Source organism: Sciurus vulgaris (genome assembly GCF_902686455.1).
Source record: "Sciurus vulgaris genome assembly, chromosome: 9".
NCBI classification, from domain to species: Eukaryota; Metazoa; Chordata; class Mammalia; order Rodentia; family Sciuridae; genus Sciurus; species Sciurus vulgaris.
This window is the reverse complement of record NC_136469.1, coordinates 112528696-112555807: the sequence shown is the minus strand read 5'-3', so window position 1 is coordinate 112555807 and position 27112 is coordinate 112528696. Positions and strand designations below refer to the sequence as shown.

The 27112-nt window shown below is 40.8% G+C and overlaps 1 protein-coding gene across 11 annotated transcripts in view; it reads right to left on the bottom strand.

Annotated features, from left to right (window-relative positions):
* APBB2 (amyloid beta precursor protein binding family B member 2) overlaps window positions 1-27112 on the bottom strand; it is a 346284-nt gene that overhangs the window by 283535 nt on the left and 35637 nt on the right. For all 11 annotated transcript variants that reach the window (XM_079152829.1, XM_079152827.1, XM_079152828.1 and 8 more), the window contains one exon: window positions 2639-2794. The gene's annotated coding sequence lies outside the window, so the exon portion shown is untranslated. The remainder of the gene's footprint in view (window positions 1-2638; window positions 2795-27112) is intronic.

Sequence of the window (27112 nt, the reverse complement as noted above, 5' to 3'; positions counted from 1 at the left end):
AGGCAGAATTAATATTGTCAAAATGGCCATTCTACCAGAGACATTATACAGATTCAATGCAATTCCAATTAAAATCCCAATGACTTTCCTCATAGAAATAAAGTTTTTTTTTTGTTTTTTTTTTAATTATTTGTTCTTTTTAGGGCTGGAGTTGTAGCTCAGTGGTAAAGTGCTTGCCTGGCATGTGTGAGGCCCTGGGTTCAATTCTCAGCACCACATACAAATAAAAAAAAAAAATAGGCGGGCTCTATGAAGTTCTTAACTAAAGGCTATCATTTATCTGTTTCCTCCTTCTCCTCTTTAAAAAAAAAATTATTTGTTCTTTTTTGATATATATGACAGTAGAGTATATTTTGACATTATAAATACATGGAGTATAACTTCCCATTGTTGTGGTTATACATGATGTGGAGTTTCCCTGATCGTGTGTTCATACGTGAACATAGGAAAGCTATGTCCAATTCATTCTACTGTCTTTCCTATTCCCATCCCCCTTCCCTTCCCTTCATTTTCATTTATATAATCCAATGAATTTCTATTCTTCTCTGCTCCACCCCCTTATTGTGTCTTAGCATCTGCATATCAGAGAGAACATTGGGTCTTTGGTTTTTTGGGATTGGCTTATTTCACTTAGCATGATAGTCTCCAGTTCCATCCATTTTTAGGCAAATGCCATAATTTCATTCTTCTTCCTGACTGAGTAATATTACATTGTGTGTATATATGCCACATTTTCTTTATCCACTCATCTGTTGAAGGGCACCTTGATTGGTTCTGTATCTTGGCTATTATGATCTGAGCTGCTATAAACATTGATGTGGCCACGTCACTATGCTATGCTGATTTTAAGTCCTTTGGGTATATGCCAAGGAGTGGGATAACTGAGTCAAATGGCGATTCCATTCCAAGTTAGTAAAACTATTTTGTGTGATGTTGTAATGATGGGTACACAATATGATAATTTGCAAAGCCCACAGAATATCCAAAATGAGGGGAAAAATCTAATATAAACTATAGTCTTTAGTTAATTACAAAACATCAATATTGGCTCATTGATTATAGCAAATGCGCCACACTAATGCAAGATATTAATAATAGGGGAAGCACGCAAAGGGTGTAACATGGAAACTCTCCATACTTTCTGCTCAATTTTTCTATAACCTAAATTTCCCCCCAAAACATAGACTATAAATTTTTTAATTAGCCAATAATAATTATCAATTTAAATAATAATAAAGTCTAACATTCAGAAGAGAAAATAAATCTTTAGAATTCATTGATGTGCTTGGAATCTGCTTGGAACAAAAATACAACTGTTGGTGAGACGGCAGCTGTTACCCTGTTAGTGTTAAACTCTGGGCAGTTTTCTAACTAGCTCTCATTTGGCTGCTCCTGAAACAATAGTATTTACAGTAAATAACTAGATTCTATTACTAGTGATGCTCTGAAATTATCTTCCTTATCTGTAATTTGCTTTAACTATAGGTTCAGGAAAGCCCTCCTTTTTTTTAGACTTGAAAGCAAATAATTGAATTAAAGGGATCTTTTTTTTTTTTTTTTAATGTTCCTGGAGTCTAAATCCCACTTCTGCTTTGTAAACAGTCCTCTCTGCTAGTCTCTCCACTATGCAGCAGAACTCAGAATTTCATCTCAGCTCCCACAGACCTGTGTTCTGGTTCTAGTAATACTCCAGTGCAGTGTGTCGGCTACCTAAATACACCCTGGCTCGTGTCACCCTCCCTGAGCCTCTGAAGGAAAGCCAATGCCACGTCATTTTGCATCGAGAGCCCAAACCTAGAAGCTACTGAGGCTTTGGATGTAAGTCACCTACCTAGCTAGCAAGTAATGAGAGACGCTGCTTTTAGGCTAAAACGACGACCAAAGTTTATGCATTTGTGTGTGTGTATGTGCGCGTGTGCATGCACTTATGTCTATGTGTTTGTGTTTGTGAGCATGTGAAAACAAGTATGTCTGTGTATGTGTGTATGTTTATGTATGCATGTGTCTGTGTTTGTCTGTGTATGTGCTCCTCCCTCAGCTCCTTTTCTCCAACTCCCTGTTATGATTTTTTTTTATGGTGACAATTCCCAGAATTGTCAGTCTTTCCCCACTGTTATGATTTGAACATGTGGTGTCCCCAAAATCTGTGCAAGCAGGCAAAATGATCCAATTGTAAGAACTGTAGCCTAATCAGTGCACTAATCATCTGACAGATTCATAATTTGAAAGGACAAGTTGTGTGGTAACTGTAGGCAGATGGGATGTGGCTGGAGGAGGAAGATCAGTGAGGGCGTGTCCTTGGGGATGATACCTTTCTCTCCAAAATAAAGCCACAATCACTGAGGCCAGGATGGGTGGCCTCTGGTTGTGGCTTGTTCCATATTTGGGCTGAGGATCTTTCTTCTCTGAGAAACAAGGGGAAGATGAAAGAGATGATGGGACGGAGGAGAGGACAGGAAGAGAAACAAGGAAGACAACAACAGACGGAGAAAGCTGTCTGTGTGCCATGGACCCGATGGTGGGAATGTCCTAGGGATAATTATTTGGGGTTGTCTCAAAAATGCTTATGGAAGGAACAAAACAATTTTCCCTGTGCAACCCAATGTACTTTTTCCAGCCTCTCTTATCTCATACCAACCTGACTCTTCTTAAGTTATCGTCTGTCTCAGTTTTTCAGAAGAGCTTTCTTTTATGGATTTTCCATCCGGCCAGTGTTTCTGCTCCACGGCTGGGCAGGTCCGACCACAGCATGCTTGGCCAGCGATCGCAGCGGCTCACCCACGGCAGCTCCAACCTGGAGGGGCAGAGGCCAGAAGCCATTATGAGGACTCAAATTCACAAACCCTGTACCCCGCCCTCTCAAGGGTACATAGTTGGCAGGACAGTCTCAAATACCTTCCAAATGTTTAAAATCATTAATGAACAGAGGCAACAGCGTATGGTACCCTAAGACACGTGTGAGCCACTCTGAGGGGAGGATTGAACTATTCAATCATTATTAAAAAGGTTTGGCCACACCATTATGCTCTGTTTGTGGAAAATTCAAAAGCCAGATGTTTTAATTAACCACAGAAAACACCAGCTACAACTAAAATTTCATGAACACACTGATCTGCCCCATGGAAAACCACAGGAATGTTCTGGCAAGGTTCAGTCTGAATTCTTGGGACACAGAGGCCTGGAGTCATTCCCCTTAGGAACTCAAACAGAAAATTAACTTGCTCAATATGTTTCAAAAAGTAAAATGAAACCCAGATTTAATCTCAATCAACATGAAAACATTTTAGGACTTCAAAGGACACCACCAAAAGACACAAAAGTAGAGACCATAAAAAAAAAAAAAATTCTAGTGTGGTTTAGGATTTAGAATATATTTACAATGCAGTGTAGATGTTGTAACAGAAAATTTTATGGGCTAAATAATCCAAAGGGGAAACTAATAATCTTTCATTTCAAAACCAGTACTCAATAAGTAAATCATAAATATTATCAGATGTATAATATATCTGGGCAAAAGGAATCCCTTAACCATCCTACTGCCAAATGTGTGGCCTTGCCCACACTGGTTAGTTTCAGCTTGAGGAATCAGGGCATCCAGAAGAACATTGTTAAAATAACATGCTTGCTGATGTTGCAGCTAGCAACGCTGGCACAGAAATCTCAAATGAGAGAAAGGAATTAGCAATAGATTTTAAGAGCTAATAGATTAAGAAGTCCTCATTTGTCAATTACAGTAATAGTTATGACAATGTTTATATATGCCAAATATTGAAAGCCTGTTCGCGAGGGAACAGGACAAATGTTATTTTCAGATACTGGTCCACAATTCTATTTCTGTAAGTCAAAACAGTCCCTGTAACAGGCATGCCAAACATAATATTTCATTAATCTCTGCCTTTGTTTGAAACCTCAGTTTCAAAAACCATAAAAGGAACACATCAAGAAAAAAGGCAAGGTATCAAGTTATATAGTATGGTCCCAATTTTGTTCTACAAACTGGGTGTGTATAATCTAAAAAGACACGAAAGTGTGCATAATAACATTCCTAGAAGCCAGTTGTATTTCCTTTTGGGTACTTTCCAAATTTTCTACCCTTAACATATATTGCTTGTACAACTGAAAGTTTTAAATAAGGATGTTTTTTATAAGAGGATGGGAATACAAAACAAAAACAGAACATCTATGTTATATTAGCCTCATCTGTAGGTTGCCTCTTATCTGAATAATAAGAGCTAATAAGAAGTGTTGTTTGTCATTTAACTGAAGTCAGTACAGCGTGAACATCACCAATTCAAAAATTCCAAAATCCCCAAATGCTCAAAAATCTGAAACTTTTTGAGTACCAACAAGATACCACAAGTGGAAAATTCCATACTGTGAAACTTTGTTTCATGCACAAAATTATTTAAAATATTGCATAAAATCATCTTCAGGCTATGTGTGTAAGGTATGTATGAAACACAGACAAATCATGCGTTTACACTTGGGTCCCTTCCCCAACATGGCTCATCATGTACCTGCATATATATATTATTTTAAATCCAAAAAAATTCTAAAACACTTCTGATCCCAAGCATTTTTGTAAAGGGACACTCAAAATGTAGTCCTTAATTTAGAAGTTCAAACTCAAGTGTTTGGTAACACTTTCAGGATTGAGCAAAAGCAATTTTCTAGAAATGCAAAATTTTTTTTCTCTTCTTTTGCAAACTTGCCACCGAGATCACACTGAAACCTATCACTGGCCAGGTCATACAATCGTCACCTAATTAAGAGAGCTCCCCCTGGGGTTATTTTCTGGTTCCGCAGGGGCAACACACCTGCCTCCCTCCACTTCTGATGCTCTTAGCGTCCCAAAACGCACAAAGCACAACGGTGGAATCTCAACACTGGGGACCACGGCAATCTCTCACTCCGAGAAAACCGTGCCCAGGGAAGTAAAATGTTTTTCCCTTAGCCACACAGCCAGGAAGCACAGATGTGAGTCCAGATCACCGGCCTCCTCTCTGACCAAGCACTCCTTCCGCCACGACTTCTCAATGTGCACCCTTGGAAATAACGTTCGTATGAATCTCACACGTACACACACTCACACACTTTAAATTCACATCAGCAAAACCTGTAGAACAGGCAGAAATCTGTTCTTCTAAAACTGAAATGCAGGCGGGAAAAAAAGTGAAAACCCAACCCCAGGCTAACAGAGGTGGCCCTGCCCAGAATACATTCAACCAAAGGAACAATGGTTCACTGTGCCCCGGTGGCAGGTGTCCTCAACAGAAACTGCCTGTCACATCGAAAGCTTTCTGGTCCTACTACTGGTCCTGTTGATAGCAGCTCATTCCCCCTGCTCAGAGTGGGACAAAAGGTTTTCAACAAGATAAAACTATACCTGTGCCAAGCCACCTGCAAGAGACAGGAGAGACCCATGCTAATCTATTAGAATTAACTGACTGACAGCATCAAGTCCTGGCCTCTTATTTCCCCAAGGGTGACCCAAGTCTTAAGGGGAGGACCTCAGCAGTTTTGAAAATTCAGAAAACAAGTCACTCAAGAATGAAAATAATCCTAATGCTTCACATCTTGTTCTACCTAACCTTAGAAAATGAGCAAGTTTTTTGTTTTTTTTTTCATAATTTTTTTTCTTTGAAACAGTGCTCACCTCTACTTCTTTCTTACAGTGCCCAGGTCACACTAATCAGAAACCTATGTCACAAAACGTGACTAAGCCTGCACGGCAAGGGAAGCAGAGGACAGATGGCAATGGCAAACTCAAACAAGCTCCCTGGAAGGCCATCACTGAGCCACTCTGTGTCAGCCTCTCCCCACTGTGCAGCAGGACAACAAAGGCTGGACGGGAGCTGCTGATGAAAACAGCCGCGTCGGGGATGATGGGATCCAGCTTTGTGAGAGCCTGAACACACACAATGGCTCTGTCCAGCGCCAGCGGAGGAGGCAGGCACCAGCTGAAAAAAGAAAAGGCTGTCTTTCCACCCGAAACCGCTCCTAAAGTCCCCACCATGGATTTCCATGCCCAGACCCCGGAGGGACCACAATACAAGCCATGGTATGTTCCCTCCTGTGGCTCAGTTCCAACACCACAGGCTACTGTCCACAGCGGGCAAAAGGAATTCAATTTTCATGGATACTTCACAACAAAATCAGAGCTTTGTGGGCATTGTTCAGCTAACTCTTTAAAGTCATCTGTAAGATAATGACAGTAAGTTTAAATTTAGCAGTCTGGTAGAATGCACTCTGACCTACCAACCCCACACTGGACAAAATCTTGCTGACATCACCAAATGATCTTTCTCAACAAAAGAGTAAATAGGAATGAGAATGAGCTTCATAGATTTTGAAATCCTTTATTACTCAGAACCTCGGCTCCAGCGAGTGGCTTTGGCAAGGCGCACACCCAGATTTTGCCGCCATTTGAGAACCTTACATGTTTGGCCAGCATTTGCTAATACTGCAGGGAAGGTTTGTGCTTCCTGGGCCTGATTCCAGAAATATCAGTTGGATCAATTCAACTCTGCTGAAATTTTTGTATCAAAATGACCCAGCAAGGGCTGGGGCTGTAGCTCAGTGGTAGGGCACTTGCCTAGCATGAGCAAGGCCCTGGGTTCAAGGCCCTGGGTTCAACGCCCAGACCCCCCCCCCCCACTCCCCCCCAAAAAAGATGAAAATGATCAGGCAAACAAGAAAAAATATACTGGAGAATACTCCCCTCACAGCTATGAAAATGTATTTATTTTAATAACTTAGATTATACTATTGACAAATTTACATCTTAAAGTATTTGGGAGAAAGAAGAATATAAATTTGTGGCTGAAGATGAAGACAGCAGTTTGGGAAAGCCTGCACACAGTATATTTTCCTGTCACACTCTCAAGTAAAGAGGGTCTCAACTGGGGGGAGGGAGAAATTAATGTTCATGAATATTCTAAAGGCTGTTCTAGAACACGGCAGGAAGAAAGCAACAGATTCAAGGGTGGTTCCACCTTTGCTATTTACGACCCAAGGCTTTTGGAGATAGCTAAGCGGCCCCTTTAATCCTTATTCCATCGATTGTCAAGCTGGGAAGGCACCATCGGTCAACCACATGGAAATCAAGTAGGAACCATCACAAAAACTACAGAGCACCATGTATCCATCCAACAAATATTAACCAAGTACTGTTAGCTCATTCATTTAGTAGGTTTTTATTGAGCAATCACTACGGGCCACCTACCATTCTAGAAGCTGGGAATTTGGTACTCCACAACGTTTCTGTCTAATGTAGCTGATACTTCAGGCATTCCTTATCCAATGAGAGGTAAAATAGATGTACTAAATATACACAAGCAACCATGCTGCTTCTGTGGCAATACAATGGTGTACCATTTTTTTTTTTAACTAAAGTCTCCATACACAAACCTTCAAGAAAACATTCTAATTGATCTAAATGCAGTAAACATTTTTCTTCTTATTTTAATCTCCAGGCCACATTTTAGAATATACCAAATAACTGCCACTGTATGAAAGGCACTTGTAGATTTGAGGGATTACAGCCTGTGTGTGTCTTGGCGTGGAGCAGAGTGCTCCCTTACACGTCCCCCGAAGGAAAAAGAACACATGCTGGAATCCAGCCAATAACAACCCCAGCTTGAATAAGGGGAATATCAGTTATTTTAGAAGCATTTCCTGCATTTTTCCAAAGGGTAAAAAAAAAGTCTGAAATATTTATTTTAGAAACTAAACTCAAGTTCAATTTTAACATGCCAAATGTCTGTCTCAGCAAAGTTTCTATTTTAAAAAAAAAAAAAGGTTTTATTTAACTTTCTTTAAGAAGTCCTGAGAACCAGGCTGTCCAGGACATAATCCACCCTGCTGTTCCAAAATTTAATATGGGATGTAGGGAAAGGGGCTAGTGAAAGGTGAGAAAGAAGATGAAAGGACTGAAGATCCACATATTAATCTCTGGAACTAATAAACACTCAGCAAATACTCAGAGCCCATGCTCCAAATGTACAGCAAAGAAGAGGTTCAATATTCAGGTATAAGTGACCCAAAATGTACTCAAGTCCAGAGTATAGGTTCCCAAACTAATTATTCCTACAAAAAATACAAAGCCCATGTTCTCTGATATAGCAGGCCTGGGTTATTATTTGGGAACCTTTTTTTTCTTTTTTCTTTTCCTAATTGTCCAAAATGATGCTGATGCACCACCATGGAAACCACTGGTTTATTGTATTTATTTACTGAAGAGGGCTAGAATATTTTTATTTTAATAACAGGCAAATGTTTTGCTAAGTTTTCCATTAATCCTCACATCCATCCTGAGGCAGAAACTATTATTTCTATGTTTGTTTTCAAATGAAGAAATCTGAAGCGTGGAGAGATCCAATAATCTGACAGGTGTTACATGGCTTTTAAATTAAGGGCTTGGTGCAAATATGTAACAACACCTCTCACCATTATGTACAACCATAATGTACCAATAAAACAAATGGAAAATAAAAAAATAAAAATCAAGGGCCTGGATTTTAATCCGCATCTTAGCTGCACCGTATTTTTTTAACACTCCAACCTGGTCAACTTTAGGAAATCATTGTCTCTTTTTTGACTGTACACTAAGGATGTCATGTGACTACTCATCTTAACATATGATATGTATTAAGGTTTTTAATACAGAATATAAATCCCCCAATTCAGTAATGCTTCATAACTTAAAAGAATGTTGTGGAATCCCACATTAGGCATAATCTATTTAGAGCATTGGGGAAGTACTTGGTCAGATCTGTGGTTCTTTTGGCTATTTTCTAACTTGAGGGTGGAAGAGCCCTTGCCTGGCATGAGTGGGGCTCTGGGTTTGATCCCTAGCACCAAGGGAGAAAAAAGAAAGCAAAAGAGAGAAAATCAACTTAAGATTAATAAAAGGTATATTACTGATATCAGGGAATAAATGCTGCTTTATCAGCTCTAGACGTTCACCTGGAAGGAAGCTGGACACAATGAAGCCAGGTCACTGGAAATTATTGCCAAAGCTAGCGTCTTTTCACCGCCCCATGCTGGAAGTGTGACCCCTCTGTCTAGACTGTCCTACTACCACCATGACTACTCTGACATACCAATTATAGCCTTCAAGGCCCACCCCAAATGTCACCCTTTCTTGAAGGCTTCCCAAATGCCTTTCAGAAATCATTCTCGAAGGAGCTATGATTTTCAGTACTTCTCCTATCAAGGAAAGCACGCGGTTTCTTGCAGTAATACACACACCTGATCTTAGGCAGTCTCTGCAGCTTCTCACCTCTTCACTCCCTGGAGGTCTCGGGTTGTCTGAGCTCTCTCTGATTCTCCTCCTCCTCTCAGAAAGCTCTTTTCCAGGCTCCATCTTGGGTTCCTCTCAACCTAACCACAGACCTTCTGAAGGTTTGCAAAGCTTCATGCCAACCTCTTCATGCTTCACACAGACCTTTTGTAAGTGACTTCAACCATACCACCACCTCAGCTATCAAGTGTATTCTGATAACCCCCCTCTATCACGGGCACAGCACCCACTGACTCATCACACATCTACTGAAACGTCCCTAACTCCAGGCAGCATCCTCCATCTCCAGGCCAGAGCTCTCTTGCCGCCTCTATGCGCAGCCTGCACCGCAGCTCCTGGGACCCTGTGCCCCCCATGCTCTACCCCCATGTTGCATCTATTCCTACAGGCACATTTCTTCCCCTTTTCGCGCAGGTAATATTGAGATGCCTTATAAAAGGTAGTATCTTTAAAAAAAAAAAAAAAAGGGCAATTTTTTCCTTAAAAAATTTGAAGTAGAATGTGGCCCTTACAAATGATGGCTTCTCAGAGTCAGCACACAGTAGATGTTCTTTCAGGGTATGTTCCCCTCCATCACCCGCAACAGCGCCATCCAACAGAACCCTGTCCCACAATGAGAATGCTCTGTATCTGTGCAGCCACCAGCCACATGTGCCCTGGAAAGTGGCTGGTGTGGCAGAGGAACTCCATTCTGGACTTTAATTTTAATGAATGGCATTTGCCTACGTTTACTAGTTCCTCTGTTCACCAGTCCTCTTTGCACTTCAGCCCTCCAGCATCACTTTCTTCTTCCTGAAATACATCCTTTAAGAAGTTTCCGAGTTAATTTCTGATGTGGTAAAATCGGGTAGAAATTTTTTCTCAAAGTGTATTTTAGGTTTTTCTTGAATGACAGTTCTGTGGGCACACAATTTGTATTTTCTTTTAGTGTTGTTGTTGTTGTTTGGTTGCTTGTTTGTGGTTTTTGTCTTTTGCAGCCGGGGATTGTACTGAGGACCTCCTGCACGCTCAGCAAGCACTCTACCCCTGAACTGCACCCCAAGACTGCTGTGCTTCTCTTATCTGCCCACAAGTTACTTGAATTTAAGAAACACTGATCACTTACATCCTTCATAAACTCTCTCTGGAAATTATTCATAGATTAGATTTTTAAATATTACTTCCTCCATTTGTTCTTTTTACCTTTTGGAACTCTGAAGAGATCTCACTATGACCCTTATATCTTCCAACTACACTTCCGGGTTTTGTTTTGTTTTTTTCTCCCTTCTTTGTTAATTATGCTAATTTCTTTAAAACTTTTTTCCAGATCATTAATTCCCTCTTTAGCTGAATTCCCCATCTAATTTATTTAGTTCTTAGCTTCAACACTTACAAACAATTGAGTTTTTTGTACGTTTGTTGGTTTGGTTTGGTGCTGGGGACTAAACCCAGGGCCCCACCCATACTGAGTTACACCCCCAGTCCATGCCTGGTCCCATGCTATTGGCACTTATTTGCTTTATTTCTTAAAATACTTCAAACACAGTATCAGATAATTCTAACATCTAAAGTCCCCTGTGTTCTAAATCTATTGTTTCCTTGCATGTTTCTGCTGTCAGTCCTGGTTTCTTGTTTTCCAAAAGGACTGGAGAGCTTTGATTCTGAACTCATCTGGTTAATCTGAGTAAGAAATGTTCTTCCAAAAAGGATGAGCATTTGTTTCTGCCAGAAGCCAAATAACACTACTTACCTGGATCCACTCTGGCTCTTTTTATAGGTCCTAGTAGAATGCAGCTCTCCTACCTAGACACACACCCATGGCTCAGTCTCCAATCCCAGTGGTGACCACAGCATTGGCTCCTGAGGCTGTTTGTCTTTTGGGTTTATTTACACATAAAGCTCCCAGCTTCAGTCTTACATCCCCCCCCCCCCCCCCCCCAGAGGATTGGTTGATCTGAATGAAGTGGGAGACTTTGGCACTGTCTTAGTTCCTCTAATCCCAAAGATGCATTAAAAAGGTTTTACCCAGAATATAGTGGGGAAGCATGTTACCATATCTAGTCTACCATTCTGCTAGAAACATAAGCAATACAAGTCTTGAACTAATCATCATTTCCCCCCCAAACCTATTCTTCCTCTTTTGTTTCATGGTTTGCTACATAGCACCATCCACTCTTGCCCAAATCTTCAACCAAACATGTTGGTCCCAATGACCCCTCTCTTGCTTCCACTACCCCATGTGCAAATAGGCACCAAGTCCTAAGTTTCTGCTTGATCAAAAATGAATTTGTATTGATGTTTCCAATCCTGACACTGCTAGTATAATTTTAATCATCAAAGTCAAATAAAAATAAATGAGGCAGAACTAAAGTCTGAATCGTGTATTCTGTTAAATGAAGGTGCTTCACATGAAGGAAGTTTAGACTACGGGGACACAGAAGGACAGCTGAGTTCCACAGGGATTTCAGAGGAGGTGGCACTTTGGCTGTCAGAAACATAATCACATTTTCAAAGATAGGTTTAATTTGAGTCAAACAAAATTATCTGTCATGATAAATTAGTGTTGACTTGAATTTTATTGGTTTTGTAGTCTTGTTCAAATTTACTCTATAAATTTGTCATTGTTTTACAGTTATATAAGAGCTAGGCGCATAAGGAGTTTATACCGAGTTTTATGTTCAGGCATATTTAAGCTGCTTCATAATAAAAATATTTATTACTGAGGATCTGCAAGACATTTTTTTCCATTAAATAAAGTGGTCCATAAATAACTGAGATTTAAGGAACACTGGTCTTTATATACTTTGCTACCTTTGATGCATTCGTCATTCTCTCCATAAATGAATAGAGAGAAATGGAACACAATAGCACAAGCAAGAAGTCACTGGCTAAGTTCCCATTTCTCCCCTTCTCTGCTGCTGGAATTGTGTCCTTGCAGCTTAGTCCTTGGAGGCAGCACGCTTTGTTTCTTTCCTCTACTGGAGGTGGTTTCTAGTAAGATGACTGGAAGCATTGCTGGGAGCAGCTCCTACCATCACACACCTCTATTAGAATTTGTAAGTGACACAAATGTACCCGGCAACAGTTCAACTAACGTGTCAAACAAAGGGTAGTCCTTGCCTTAAGGAAGTCCATTTCCTGGCTGGGTTCAATAGCCGGGAATTTGGATGAGTATAGCATTGTTTTTTCTGAATGAGTACAAGAAACTGCCCATCATTTCTTTTTGACTTTTTTTTTTTTTTTTTTTTTTGAGATGGGATTCACTAAGTTGCCCTGGCTGGTCTCAAACTTGTGATCCTCCTACCTCACCATCCTAAGCAGCTGGAATTACAAGCATGTGGCACAGTGTCTCATTTCAACCTCTATTTTCTTATTCTTTATGGATTGTATTCCTTCGTCTTCCAGAGAGCTCATTTTAAAAGTCCTGTTGCCAAGATAGAACCTCCTCTCTCCAACGTACTTTTCCACATGTCAACATCTCATGCTTCTCCTCCTACAGGGTCTCACTCAATCAGAACCAGGAGGGAGGTCACAGTGCATCCAGGTAGTCCCTTACCGGACAGAGGGGCATGCTGGGCCCTGGGGTCACACAGATGATGGCAGGGACAGTACCCAGTTTTTCCAAGTCTTGGCTCCCTATCCAACTCGGTGAGTCATTTTAAATCACGAGTTTGAACAAGACTAGAAATGAATGAGTTCAGTCATCATTAAATTTTATTTTTTTAAAAACCTAGTCATGTAATTTGATGTTTTACTAATAAAAACTTAAGAATATCTCTAGTTTATGAAACACCAAATAACATTTCACTAAAAATTTAACGAAAATGTCTCAAATTCTAAAACTTAATTCTAAGAAACTTACTTGGAAATTTGTTGCTTTTTAAATCAGAGTATGTTAACTGCAGGTGGGGGTGAGGTAAGATTACCTTCTGATTCAAAAAGAAAAACAGAATATTCTACTCATACTTTAAAAATAAGCTAGTGACCTCAGGTAACTCTTAATTCAGTAAATCTTGAATCCAGATTCGAGGTGAGGCACAAGAATACATGTCTTTAACCAGCACCAGTGGGTGCAGCCACTCAAGGGAAAACACTAACCTATTTCATGTTTTTATAAAAGAAAATCATTTTTAAACTATTTCTACCTAGTCAAGAAAGTTAAAAAAAAAAAAAAAAAAAAGGAAGGAAGGAAGGAAAGGAGTGAGAGAAAATCCAAAAGCCAAACTACCCAGACAGTCAGACAGACATGCGTTACCCTTCAAGCATGTGGAAAAGTGGCTTAAAGGGAACAGCATTCCTAGACTCTGGCCTAATAAATTATGCTGAGAGCTGCTGCTGAGAATTTTTTAAAACAACTCAAAGCATAAATGGAACTATGGCCCCATGAACAGGAGAAATCAAGTCACGGACCGCGACAGTGTTTGGCAGATGTGGGGCCCTCAAAAAGTATCTGCTTAATGAGGAAGCGACTCCCGCCCTAGCAGGAAAACCATTCGTCACAGCAGCGAAATCACAATCAATAAGATCACATCCAATTTCCCCCGTTTGTTTCCTCAGGGCGTTTATAGTGGCTGAGTTGGAAATGGAACCCTGAGCATTATAATTATAACTTTTATTGGAAAGCTCATCTTATATTTTAGTAGTTCCTAAATGGATGGATATGGCTCTGATTCTCACATTTTTTCAGAGAAAACTGAACTTTGGAAAATCACATACATTATCCACTTTAAACCAAGTAATGTTTGTAAGAAAAATCTTCTACTAGAGCAGACAGGGAAAAAAAAAAAGAGGGAGGAATAGAAGGTACAATTAATAGAGAAAAAAAATCTAAATGAAAGAAAGTCAGGAACTAAACATAGCTAAAAATACAAACTGTGACTTGATGTTCAGATGCTATAATATAAAAGAAAACACTCCCCAAAGGAAAATTCTTCAAAAGGCAACTAGCACAGCTCCTGAGTATAGTGCAGGGTCAGCGGAGAAGGAGACTACCAGTTCTTACCTGATTTCCAGATCCCTTAGGTAAGAGCTACAGACTCCAAGGCCCATTTCCAAGGGAGTCCTACCTGTCATTAATGGGAACAAGAGCATGCACTCAGGAGTCAAGCTGCCTGAGCTCCACCCTATTCTAACTGTGACTGTGGACACGTCCTATGGGAAGGGCATTGCAAAGCCATTTAACCAGCAGGGCTATTGTGAGAGTTGAATGAGTTAGCACACCTGAGTTAGTTATTACCAATATCATAAAAGCATTACATCACCTCTTATTAATGAGACACAGGTGACAAGAGCATACCCTCTATCTCTCAGAAAGGGACTTCAGTACCCCTAAGTGGTAACACTCAAACCAAAGTTCTATCAAATACTATTCATGCATTAAGATGTCATTCAGCAGTGACTCTCAACTAGGGTGGCATCAGACGTCTGGAGATTCTCCACAGGTCTATGTCTGAGCAGCAGGTTTTGATTTGCAGGCCAGAATGCGTGTTTTGACACAGTGGTGTCACTCTGACACTCATCTGAAGGTGAAAAACTAAAATCAAGTCCCTACTCTGTAAGATGAGCCTTTCCAGAAGGATAGGGATCATCTACAGGTGTTTAAAAGGTCTCACTGCCCACAAAAATGCCTGTCTGCTCCTTGAAATTCCTTTGGCAGAAACTTTCTACAGCATAAACCAGAGCTACATCATGAACTAGAAAAGGAACCAGCACTGACTAAGCACCACCACCACATGCCACAGTCAGTCCTTGGCACAATTCCTGTACAAAAGATGAAGCTGAGGAGCAGACAGACTTCCCAGCAGAGCCACAACTCATCCCAGGTATGTCCACCCACTGGACACTCTGCCTCCTGATCTAGGACCTGGGCTCAGGATCAAGGACAATGAATCTGACTGAAGGAGCCACACCCCCCAGCCCACCCAGCCCAGGCCCTCGCAGGGTGCTAGACCAGGGACAAAGCTGAAATTTAAAAGTGCCAGAAGGAGACCTCCACTCCCCTCCTTGCCTCCTCCCAGAGATAATTTTCTGGTAAATCTCACTCACCAAGTCTTAATGCTACATCTCTTCAACAGAATATGTTAGCCTTAGATCAATTTCTCTCTCTCCCAACATCCCCACAAAACAAAAAGAAGAAAAAGAAATGAATTCGTAGAAACAGGTAAAAATAGAGAATCTACTTCAAAAAAATACTTTTCTATGAAGCTAAAATAAGATCACACCATACACTTTAATATTACCCAAGATCCACTCAACTTAATTAGTGCCGAGAATACATCATCTCCAACCCCATAGAGATGGGTATTATCATTCCCATTTTTCAGGTGAGAAAACTGAAGGTGGAAAAAGTGAAACTAACTTATCCAAAGACCTACCATTTGTGACTGGAAACAGAAACCTAGGATTCAATCTAACCTTCTCAACTGTGAAGCCCAGTGTGCTCTCTGGTCTATTTTACTATTTAACCTATCGAGTCTCCTAGAGATAGTACTTTCCCCCTTATTAGAAAATGTTCGTGAGCTGTAAAGTGTCTCAATGCTGCAGAAAAAACAAAGGGAGGAGGAGGATAATCTGTAAACTGAAGTCTGATCCCTACGATAAATAAGAGAAGCTTATAAATTTATTTTTAGCTTAATGAATAGAAAATAAACAGGGGCAGGCAATCAAGAAATAACATTAAGGAGGAAAGCAAGAGGTTTATGGGCAAAGGGAGAGACAGAGAAAGAAAAAGGAACAAAAATCACAGGATGCAGCTGGATGGGTGCTGGAGAAATAATGCAATTGGGAAGTTTCAAGGATGGAAACCAAGGCCAGCAAGGTCAGTGAGAAAGACTGAAACAATGACCCAGGTCAGGCACACTGACTGCAAGGAACGGGCGGGGGCTCACAGGTGCTGCCGGCCTGGACGAGGCGTGCAAGGGCCTAGGATCACCAGGTCTTAGAGAGGAAATGACAGCAGCCTCTGTGCCTATTAAAGGATTAGTCAGAGCGCTGAGGAACACCAGGCATGCTCCCATTTCCCCTCCCTGCAAATGCAAGAACCCTGCCAGGCATTCCTTCTTAATGGAGGGGATGTCTTTGTTAATATTGGATAGATGGGACAGAGAATTTTCCTCCATAGACTGCGCTCCAGCCAGCAATCAGGATGCCAACAAGACTTCAGAAAGCTGAAATGACCTGCAGTCAGGAGAACTGAGCTCCAGATGTGACTTCACTCCTAATGTCCTGTCTGGGCAAATCCTCAGCAATTCAGGCTGTTGGCAACCAAGACAAAAAAGATGGCCTCGAAAAGGCTATCCTCTGGGAACTGACTCTCTTCCCATGTTGCCCCAGTCCTATTCTCACATCCAGAGGACTGTGGCAAGCCCTCCCATATGCATGCATTCCAATCAGAGGGCAGAAGGAAGGAATTGAAGATGATACATGCACTTAAACCTTGATGAGCCTCACAAGAACTAGAAATCCAAAATATAATTAAACTAAGAGCCAATGAAAAACTCTATCTAGCATTTACTGAGCTACTACTATGTGCCAGACACTGTCTGAAGCAACCTGGAAGGAAGACGGTAGATGAAGGAAGTTGCAGAAATAGCACAGCCTGTGGTCAAGCTGGGAGCTGCACCTGACCTCCAGAGACCAAGCTATGAATCGCTGTACATGTGGCATTAACTATGGGGACAAGAACACCCAACTAATCACAACATGATGCTTCTTTGCTTTTGACTGAAATTATACCAACTCCAGTCGATAATATGTCTGGCAGAATGCTGCCAGTTTCCCAGGGGCTTATAACTCATCTGATCAGACAAATACACAGCTGGAACGAAACAATGCTTCACAGACTTGGCCTCCTAATTCTGAAATCTTGCTCCCTGAGCCCACATGCAAACTATCTCTCAAAAGTTCAGCTCTCTAGATAACCACCTACCTTGCAGACACCACCCGACCATCTCCTTATTTACTCAGAAGACTCAGCAAGGCCCAGAAACGTTGAAGGAGGGGCTCCAAGTCCTGGAGGTAAGCAAGGAGCACCAAGGATAGGACCTGAGTCTCCTCAAGTTTAAAGTTCTTTCATATTTTTAAAAACAAGATCCATGTTCCATCCCCGATTTCATGTTTCACATTTTGTTACAGAAACTTTCAAACACAGGCAGAAGTAGTGAAAAATAAATGAGCCCCCATTCACCCATCACCCAGCTGCAACAACTATCAACTTGTTCAATCTCCACACCCGCCTGCTCTCCCCACCCCCACTCTTACCAGGTTAAAGTGAATCCTGGATATTACATCCTGCAGCCACAATTAATTCTGTAACAAAATATCTATGAAAGTCAACTTAGAAAGAGAAAAGGTTTACTTTGCATCAGAGTTTTGGAAGTTACCCTCCATGATTGGGTAGCCCCAGTGTTTCTGGACCTGTGCCAGGTCAGCACATTTTGGCAGGAGCATACAGAAGAACAAAACTACTCCCCCATGGTCAAGAAAACAAATGAATACAAGGAGGAGGCTGGGGAGGCCTCGCAATTTCCTTGAAGGTCATACACCCAATGAATAAAGATCCCCCATAAGCCCAGCTTCTTCAAGTTTCTACCACATTTCAATATCCCCACCCTGGGAACCAAGCCTTTACTTATGGGCCTTTGGGGACACTCAGGATCCAAACTGACCTGGAACAGTGGCACACACCTGTAGGCCAAGCTACTCAGAAGACTCAGTTGGGAAGGAGTTTAAGACCAGCCTGGGCACTATATAGCAAGATCTTGAAAAATAAAAATAAAGATCCAAACTATAGCAAGCTCTTAAACAGAGGTATTTTTAATAAGAACATTTAAAAAACATTATCACACCTATAAAAATGAGTTATAATTTCAAAACGTGAATTATTGCTACTCAAATTTCCTCAACTTTTTTTTTTCTTTTTTTTTTTTACAGTTTGCTGGATCAGTATCCATATAAAATCTATACATCACAACTGGTTAATACACTTCTTGAATAGCTTTTAATCTCTAGGCCCCTTTTTCATCTCTCTGCCTCTCTGCTGTCAATTTATTCATTGACAAAATCAGGTCAATTGCCTACAGGATATTCCACAGTCTGGATATTGCTGAGCTTTATTTTTATCTTCCCACAATGCTCTCTGCACTGCCCCTCGCATAAAGGAATTGTGCTTGGGCTTGTATTCTTTCTTTCTGTGTCTGTCTGTCTCTCCCATGCAACACACACTGTTAAAAGAATAAGCCATAAATTCAATTCAATGAACATGTTCTGAGCAACAATAATGGCAAGATTCACGGGATACCAAGGTGAATGAGCCATGATCCATATATGAGAACCACTGAGGAGGCTCTAGAAGAATTTCCCAGGTGAAGTGGGACCTTAGTTAGTCTTTGAAAAAGATGGCCTTTACCCATGTGGAGTAACTGTGGTGTGACAAAAAGGACAGTTTGGGTCATGTTAACAAGGTGGGGACACTTCTGGCACATTTAACCACTGACGGCAGCACCAGGGAATGGAAGATTTTGTGGGAAAAGAGTACGGTAATAACAGGCTGAGAACCATCAAGCACCGTACAAGGAGGGGAAGAGGACCAGGTCTGCACTCCAGACAGCAGCAGAAATACTGAAATGGGTTAGAGGTGGGGAAACCAGTTTGGATTTCAATAATCAAGTTGATGGGGTCCTGAACTAGGGAATGACCTAAAGAGAAGGAAACAAGACGGTGTGTCAACTGAGTACCTGGAGCCAGAAAGCAGGAAGAGTAAAAGATAATGAAAGCTGATTTTCATCTTTGAGAGAAAGGAGATGATTTTCTTGAAGAATAGGTCAAAGTATCCTATAGTACCTCCTATGGTTTGAATGTGCCCTCAAAGCTCGTGGGTTGGAAAATGACCCCAATAAAACAGCATTGGGAGGTGGGGCCTAATAGTGATAATCAGGTCAAGAGGGCCCTGACCCCATCAGTGAATTAGCGTCACTATCTCAGGAGGGGGTAGTTATCATGAAAGTGCGCTCGTTATAAAAGTGAAACTGGAACAGGGGTTGTGGCTCAGTGGTGGAGCACTTGCCCAGCATGTGTGAGGTACTGGGTTCCATCCTCAGCACCACACATAAATAAAATAAAGGAAAGGCCCATCAACAACAACAACAAAAAAAAAAAAAGTGAATCTGGCTTCCTTACTCTATCTCTCTTGCTTTCTTCCTTCTGCTATAGGCTGACATGGCTCAGAGGTCCTCACCAGAGGCCAGTGCCACACTCTTGAACTTCCCAGCCTTCAGAATCATGAGCCAAATAAATTTTGTTCATTATAAATTAGCCACTCTCGGGTATTCTAGTATATCAACACAAAATGAACTAAGATGGTACCTCAAAAAATAAATACACATTTCAGGTGATGAAATCATCAGATGATGATTTTCACTTCAAGCATAAATATGGCAGATTCTGGTCAGCACTGAACCAATCCACTTTTTAAAATACAGTCTCGATCTTATTTTGATTTTCCTGAGGCCTTCTATACTATGGATTTGTGAGTTTAAGACAAAAGTATATTTTCCAGGCAGGAAATATATGTACGGAGGTGGGTTTGATACTTAGCACTAAAAAAAAAAAAAAAAAAAAAAAATGTACTTTCCACTTTAATTCTATTTCAAAAACAAAATTCAAGCCTTAAAAAATAAGAGACCACTACCACCCCATTATCATCCAAAACCTCAAGTACCGCACTTCCATCACTTCGTATTAAATCCACATCAAATGTAAACATTCTCTAATGTTTCAAACTCAAGGAAGTGGGAAGGAAGAAAATCAATAGCAAAGAAATGAGAAGTCTTCCAGTTCCATATCTGGATGAAATGTAAGTAGGGTTTTCATCACAATTTCTATCTCTGAATTCCACACACGGTTTTGAGTGCACACACACCATGGTCAGGAGCTGAGGGTTATAAATTTCCAAAACACTGACACAGGACACAAAAGAAGTCTCCTTTGGAGAAGATGGCAAGACACATAATCTCCTTTTATCTAATTAAGAGACCACAATAGTCTTCCTACCATACAGCACAAATCCAATTAAGTATTTAACAGATAGTTTCTGTGATAAGCCCCCTGAAAAACTGAAACGGAAACCCTACAGAGTTTAGGTGCCTGAAAAAGTGAGATAATATCATGTCCCCTAAATGTTAACTTTTAAATAACTAAAACAGCTATTTTATCCTCTGCATTTCAAATTCTATATCACACTATCTTTAACAGATGCACAAAGAGTAAATTTCAGAACCAGCAGAAGGTTACAACTTAGAAGAAGCTGATTCTTTTAACTTACGAATACTCTAAGCAATCTCTTAAAACATAACTTCTTTAGAGGGCTAGATGAAATCCAGACATTCGTGTACCTATCAAGGTGAGCATAAGGCCCACCTTCCAGGATTAAATCTAGTCTTCAGATTTCCTATTTAACTTCTATTTTACAAAGATTTTTACGTGGTTATAGTTTCCCTTCAGCTCCATTTTCAGTAAGTTTCACCACCATTGTAATGAAACCTCTGCCCTAAGCCCCTGAATCTCCGACATTTGCTAATGAAAAAAATATACATATTTTTTACTTGTTTAAATATCTACAAGACACTGGTGTAAAGAAGACAGTTGGGAGATTTAGGACCCAGAGTACCCCCATGTGTGCTATTTTTAGCTGTGTTCCATTGGGCAAATCACTCCTGGTTCAGCACACTAGCGTGTTTTAAGGACTGTCTGCAATTGTCCGACAGAAACCGGGTGTCCTACAACTCAAACCCATTCTGACACCAGCCACCCAGAATGAGTTTCAGAGGCCACAGATTTAAAAGGACTCAGTCCCACGAGACTACCCTCATTCAGATGCCAATTGCTAGACTACACACCTTTCTGTCTCATGCGGGCTACAATTTGGGGGTTCCCACATAATACCCCTCCAGGTTCAGTAATTCACAAGAATGGCTTGCAGAACTCAGGAAGGCACTTTACTTGGTCTGTTGCTTTACCATAAAGGATACAATTAGGAACAGGAAAGTGTACAGCAGGAGAAGTGTGCACAGAGCTCCAAGTCCTTACCAAACCAGAAGACCCCAGACCCTATTATTCAGGGGCGTTTTATCAAAGTTCCACTTTGTAGGCATGACTGATTAAATCGTTAAACCTTTCCTCTCCTGAGGTCCTGCGCGGACCTCTGATCATGGTTTGGTCTTCTTAGTAACCAGCACCTGTCCCCTTCCCCCAGGAATCACCCCTTGAGCACACAAATGATACTTTTCACTCAGGAGATTCCAAGGACTTCAGCAGCTCTATGCTAGAGACCCAGGACAAAGACCAAAACTTTATTTTTTGTTACACCACAGACTAAATGTAATGGCATTACATATTAGTATTTTAATTAATATAGATACTAGTCAGTAATGAAGGTGCCTCTCCAGCATCACACAGCAGTGAAGGGAGGCTGCCCTACCCCCGCCCCATTCCTACCCCCAGGGCCATGTTCCTTCTAACAGAGATTCAAGAAATGGAAACATAATCTAAATAGGAGCCAATGTCATTCCCCTTCCTCTCCCTGACCAAGCTCTAAGTTCATCCAAATAGTATTAGGCCCAACCTTTGGAACAATAGTTAGGAAAACTTTCCCTAGATTGGAATGAAGGCACACGTCATCTAGTCAGTAATGGCAACCATTTTGCCACACCGAGGACAGCCACAGTGAATAAAAGCTGGCAGGAGAGGCCAGTGCCAAAGCAGTGCTTTTCAACTGTCTATAACAAGGTTAGGACAGAAATTGAGAAAAGCCTGTTTAGAAACATAGACAGGCTAAGTGGCCCACACCTGTAATCCCAGCAACCAGGGAGGCAGAAGGATGGCAAGTTCAAGGCCAGCCTCAGCTATTTAATGAGACCTTCGGCAACTTGGTGAAACCCTGTTTCAAAATTTAAAAAATCAAAAGGGCTGGGGACACTGCTCAGTGGTAAAGCACCCCTTGTTCAATCCCCAATATCAAAAAGAAAAAAACATGTACAGCAATTTGAGATAATAATATTTTATCTGACGTATTCAATAATTAAAAAATACTGGGCGGGCTGGGGAGACAGCTCAGTTGGTAGAGTGCTTGCCTCGCAAGCACAAGGCCCTGGGTTCAATCCCCAGCACCGCAAAAAAAAAAAAAAAAAAGTACTGGGCTTACTTAGTACTGCCCCCTTATCCATAGGGCATACAAGGGGTATCTTCCAAGATTCCCAGGGGATGCCTGAAAGTACTGAACTCTATATAGTATTTCTATATTATTTTTTTCATACACACACACACACACACATATACACATATACATACACACACATACATACCTGTGGTCAAGTTTCATCTTTTCACTTAAAGGAAACAATGTGTTCTCTTTAGCATATCTGTATTGCCAACATCATTCCTCTTATACTTTGGGGCCATTATTAAATAAAATAAGGATTATCTAAACATAATGCCAGTTGATGTCCTAACCAGGAAGGCTACTAAGTGACTAATGAGAGTAGCATATACAGTATGGATACACTGGATAAAGGAATGATTTGCATCCTGGGCAGGACCGAATACAACTGCCCAAGATTTTTTCTCACTACTCATAATGGTACAAAGTTTTAAACATATGAATCGTTTATTTCTGGAATTTTCCCATTAATATTTTCAGATCTTGGAAAGTAAAACTGCAGATAAGAATACAACAGTTATAACCACTATCTTTTTATTTTTTTATTTTTTAATTGTAAACAAATGGGATACATGTTGTTTCTCTGTACATGGAGAAAAGGCATACCATTTGTGTAATCATAAATTTACATAGGGTAATGTTGTTTGATTCATTCTGTTATGTTTTTCCCTTCCCCGCACCCCTCCCACCCCTCTTTTCCCTCTATACATTCCTTCCTTCCTCCATTTTTGCCCCCCTCCCACTCCCCATTATGTGTCATCATCTGCTTATCAGCGAGATCATTCGTCCTTTGGTTTTTTGAGATTGGCTTATCTCACTTAGCATGATATTCTCCAATTTCATCCATTTGCCTGCAAATGCCATAACCTCTCACCCTGCACAAAACTCAATTCAATTCAAAATGGATCAAGGACCTTGAAATCAGACCAGAGACCCTGCATCTTTACAGAAGAAAAAGTAGGTCCTAATCTTCAACATGTCGGCCTAGGATCAGGCTTCCTTAACAGGACTCCCATAGCACAAGAAATAAAAGCAAGAATCAATAAATGGGATAGATTCAAACTAAATAACTTTCTCTCAGCAAAGGAAACTATCAGCAATGTGAACAGAGAGCCTGCAGAGTGGGAGAAAATCTTTGCCTCTCATACTTCAGATAGAGCGCTAATTTCCTGAATCTATAAAGAACTCAAAAAACTCTACATCAAGAACACAAATAATCCAATCAACAAATGGGCTAAGGAAATGAACAGACACTTCACAGAAGAAGATCTACAAGCAATCAACAGATAAATGAAAAAATGTTCGACATCTCTAGTAATAAGAGAAATGCAAATCAAAACTACCCTAAGATTCCATCTCACCCCAAATAGAACGGCAATTATCAAGAACACAAGCAACAATAGGTGTTGGCGAGGATGTGGGGAAAAAGGTACACTCATACATTGCTGGTGGGGTTGCAAATTAGTGCAGCCACTCTGGAAAGCAGTATGGAGATTCCTCAGAAAGTTAGGAATGGAACCACTATTTGACCCAGCTATCCCACTCCTCGGCCTATACCCAAAGGACTTAAAATCAGCATACTACAGAGATACAGCCATATCAATGTTCATAGCTGCTCAATTCACAATAGCCAGATTGTGGAACCAACCTAGATGTCCTTCAATTGATGAATGGATAAAGAAACTGTGGTGTATATATATACAATGGAATATTACTACTATCTTTTTAAATTTTGGTTTACTAGTAGTTCATTTGTATTATAGTTTTCATAAAAGTATGGAGCATTGATTTAAAAAATGAAATTTAAAGAAAAAAATCTCCATCCCTCAGCTTAAGCAGCACCAACCCAGAATCTGGTGAGAAATTGAACCACAGCCCGGATCAAACCTAAATACTTATTTCTATTGTTTAGTTAGGTGAGCCAAGAGATACCCTTTGTTGCTTAAGACTGGTGAAGTTGAATTTTTCTGACATTTATAATCAACACTTCTCTCTGATACAGGAAATGAACTAACTATGAGGCCAAAGTAAGGTGAAGGAAGAGATGAAGATAAGGTCAGGTACAGCTCGGGCCAAGGTATAGAGAACTCCAAGCATCACATGTAACTCCACATGAACTGGAAGAAACAAAATCCACTCACAGATGTATAATCAGGTAGAAGCTTCCACAGCCCTGCAACCAAACAGCCCCAAACTCCTTCTTTCCAACAGACTGCCTAGGCCACTACCTCATTGCTTCAACCATCCCAGAAATGGCCAAGTGTGGGCCAAATGAATTATCTTCACACAAATGACACATGGTGGGTAGTGATTTCATTTTCTTAAATTGTTGTCAAAGCTCTGCATAATCAAGCTTCCAAAAAAGAGAACTGGAAAAATGACAATTCAGAGGTGGGAAAGCAACATGAGTTATTTCAAAGTGGCAGCCTGCAATGTGCAGAGAGCTTTCTCCAAAATGCCTCCACCAACATTCTCCAAACTGTAATCATTTCAACTACTGGCTTTCACTGTGCTTATGCTAAAAGTTGGCCCATTTATTTTTATATTGTTTTACCAGGGTGTATTCCAAAAAGAAATAGGAAAAATAAAATGTTAATGTAGGTCTAAAAGAAAAAAAAGATAAGAACTAGAAATAGGGAGAGTGAGGACAGAATGAAGAATGAGCTTTGTTAAAATAAAAAAAGTTGATTGGTTTTATATGCTTTATTAATCTAAGACATTCCTAAGACAAAATGAGTTTGCTCTAAAAGAAAATTCCATTTATGATAAGTGGAGTAAGTCATGGGGGGAACATCCACCCTAAGGAATCAGTTCAAGGCCAGGGAACTTCCCAAGTCTCCCATGAGTAAGGGGTAAAGCCCTGCAAGGACTCCTAGCTGGGGTCCAGGGACGCTCTTCCCCAGGGTCTGTCTGCAATGTAGGAATTTCCTTCTGGCCCCATCCTCATGAAAATTTTGACAATTAATACAGAATAAAAGCAGCATATCCTCTACCATTCAAGATGCCAACCTTCCATGGCTGTGTGACCTCACATCCTATCTTTTCATCTATAAGCACACTGGCACCAGGACCCTTTAAATTAAGGGCCACACTTGCTTTCATGTCCCTCGAGCTCTGTGGCCCCAGACTGAGTCTCGGAGGTCAACATTACCTCAGGAGTGAGGGACTTGAGCCTAGGTAACTATATTCTGCCCATTTGGAAGGAAGAATGAGTAAACTATGTTTAAAGGCAGAGAAGGCTGATCTGCCCTGAGAAGCACAAGGTATCACTTCTACAACAGCCTTAACAAAAATGGAACATCTCCACTCGTCATGAGGAAACTACCAAAAAGCTCCTAATGAAGGGCATTCTACACAACAACCGGCCCAGGGCTGGGGTTATGGTTCAGTGGTGGAGCGCTTGCCTTGAATGTGTGAGGCACTTAGTTCCATCCTCAGCTCCACTATAAACAAATAAAGAAAATAAAGATATTGTGTCCATTTACAACTAAAAAAAAGAAAAAGAAAACAACTAGCCCACACAATTCAGGAGCCTCAGGCTAGGAGAGAGGAAGGGAGAGGCATCATTCCCGGTGAAGAGAGATCAGGGAAACTAGGAAAGACAAAGGGCAGCCATGGATGGGATCCAAGACCAGAAAAGGAGCATATTGGGACATTACCTGGCAAAATTTAAAAAGAGTCTATAGATGTTACTATTATATCAACATTTAATCCCTGTTCAATGATAATGTGCGATGTTAACATTTAGAAAATGTGGGTGAAAAATACAGAAGAATTCCTTCTACTTTTTTATTTTTTCTTAAAAGCCTGAAATCATTTCAAATGAAAAATTACAAACAATAAAAAAGATTTTTAACAGACAAGGAAGATGTATGGGTCAACAAATATGAAGCCCAAATAGCTAGAAGGTATTAACGTATGATGTGTACCAATGTCCAGCCAGTTGAACATCCAGTCCCCTCGGCAGGTCTGCAGAGCTGGTCCCTGTGAAGACCTCACCAGCTCATCCCGCCGGACTCCCATCTGGCTTCCTGTGTAGGTTTGCCTCCAGAACTCAAGACTATGCCCTTCCCAGCTCTAGTCTCCTTTCTAACAGGATCTGTCTTTTAGTGTATATGAGTCTCTTGTGATGTGGATTAATGAGGACCTAAGTCCCAGAGTCCAGTCACTTAACAGTCGTGCTAAGAGAAGCACTGGCTTTTCCAGGCAATCAGAGCTGAGAGCCAGACCCTGGACTGTGGTCTAAGAGCGATCGTCCTAGTGTGCCCTCGCCAAAGACCATTCTGCAAGCCTGAAACACCCACACATTGTTTTGTTCCATGGTTTCTTGCAAAGACAACAGGTGGCTTCATCAAAAAAACAAAGCAAAACAAAACAGTAACCCCCGCAAAACTTAAATCAATGTACAGTCTCCTCAGAAAGCAGAAAAGGTATAATGGCAAATTCTGAATCTTGTGAAATAAAATAGAATGATGACAAGAAAAAAAATAAGTACCAAGGGTCACACTATGCGTAACTCAATAAAAGTTTAGCGGATGATCTGAGGTCGGGTACCATTTGGGAAGACTGCATTAGGACCGGTACCCACAGTGACCCAGGATAAGCCTAATAAAACT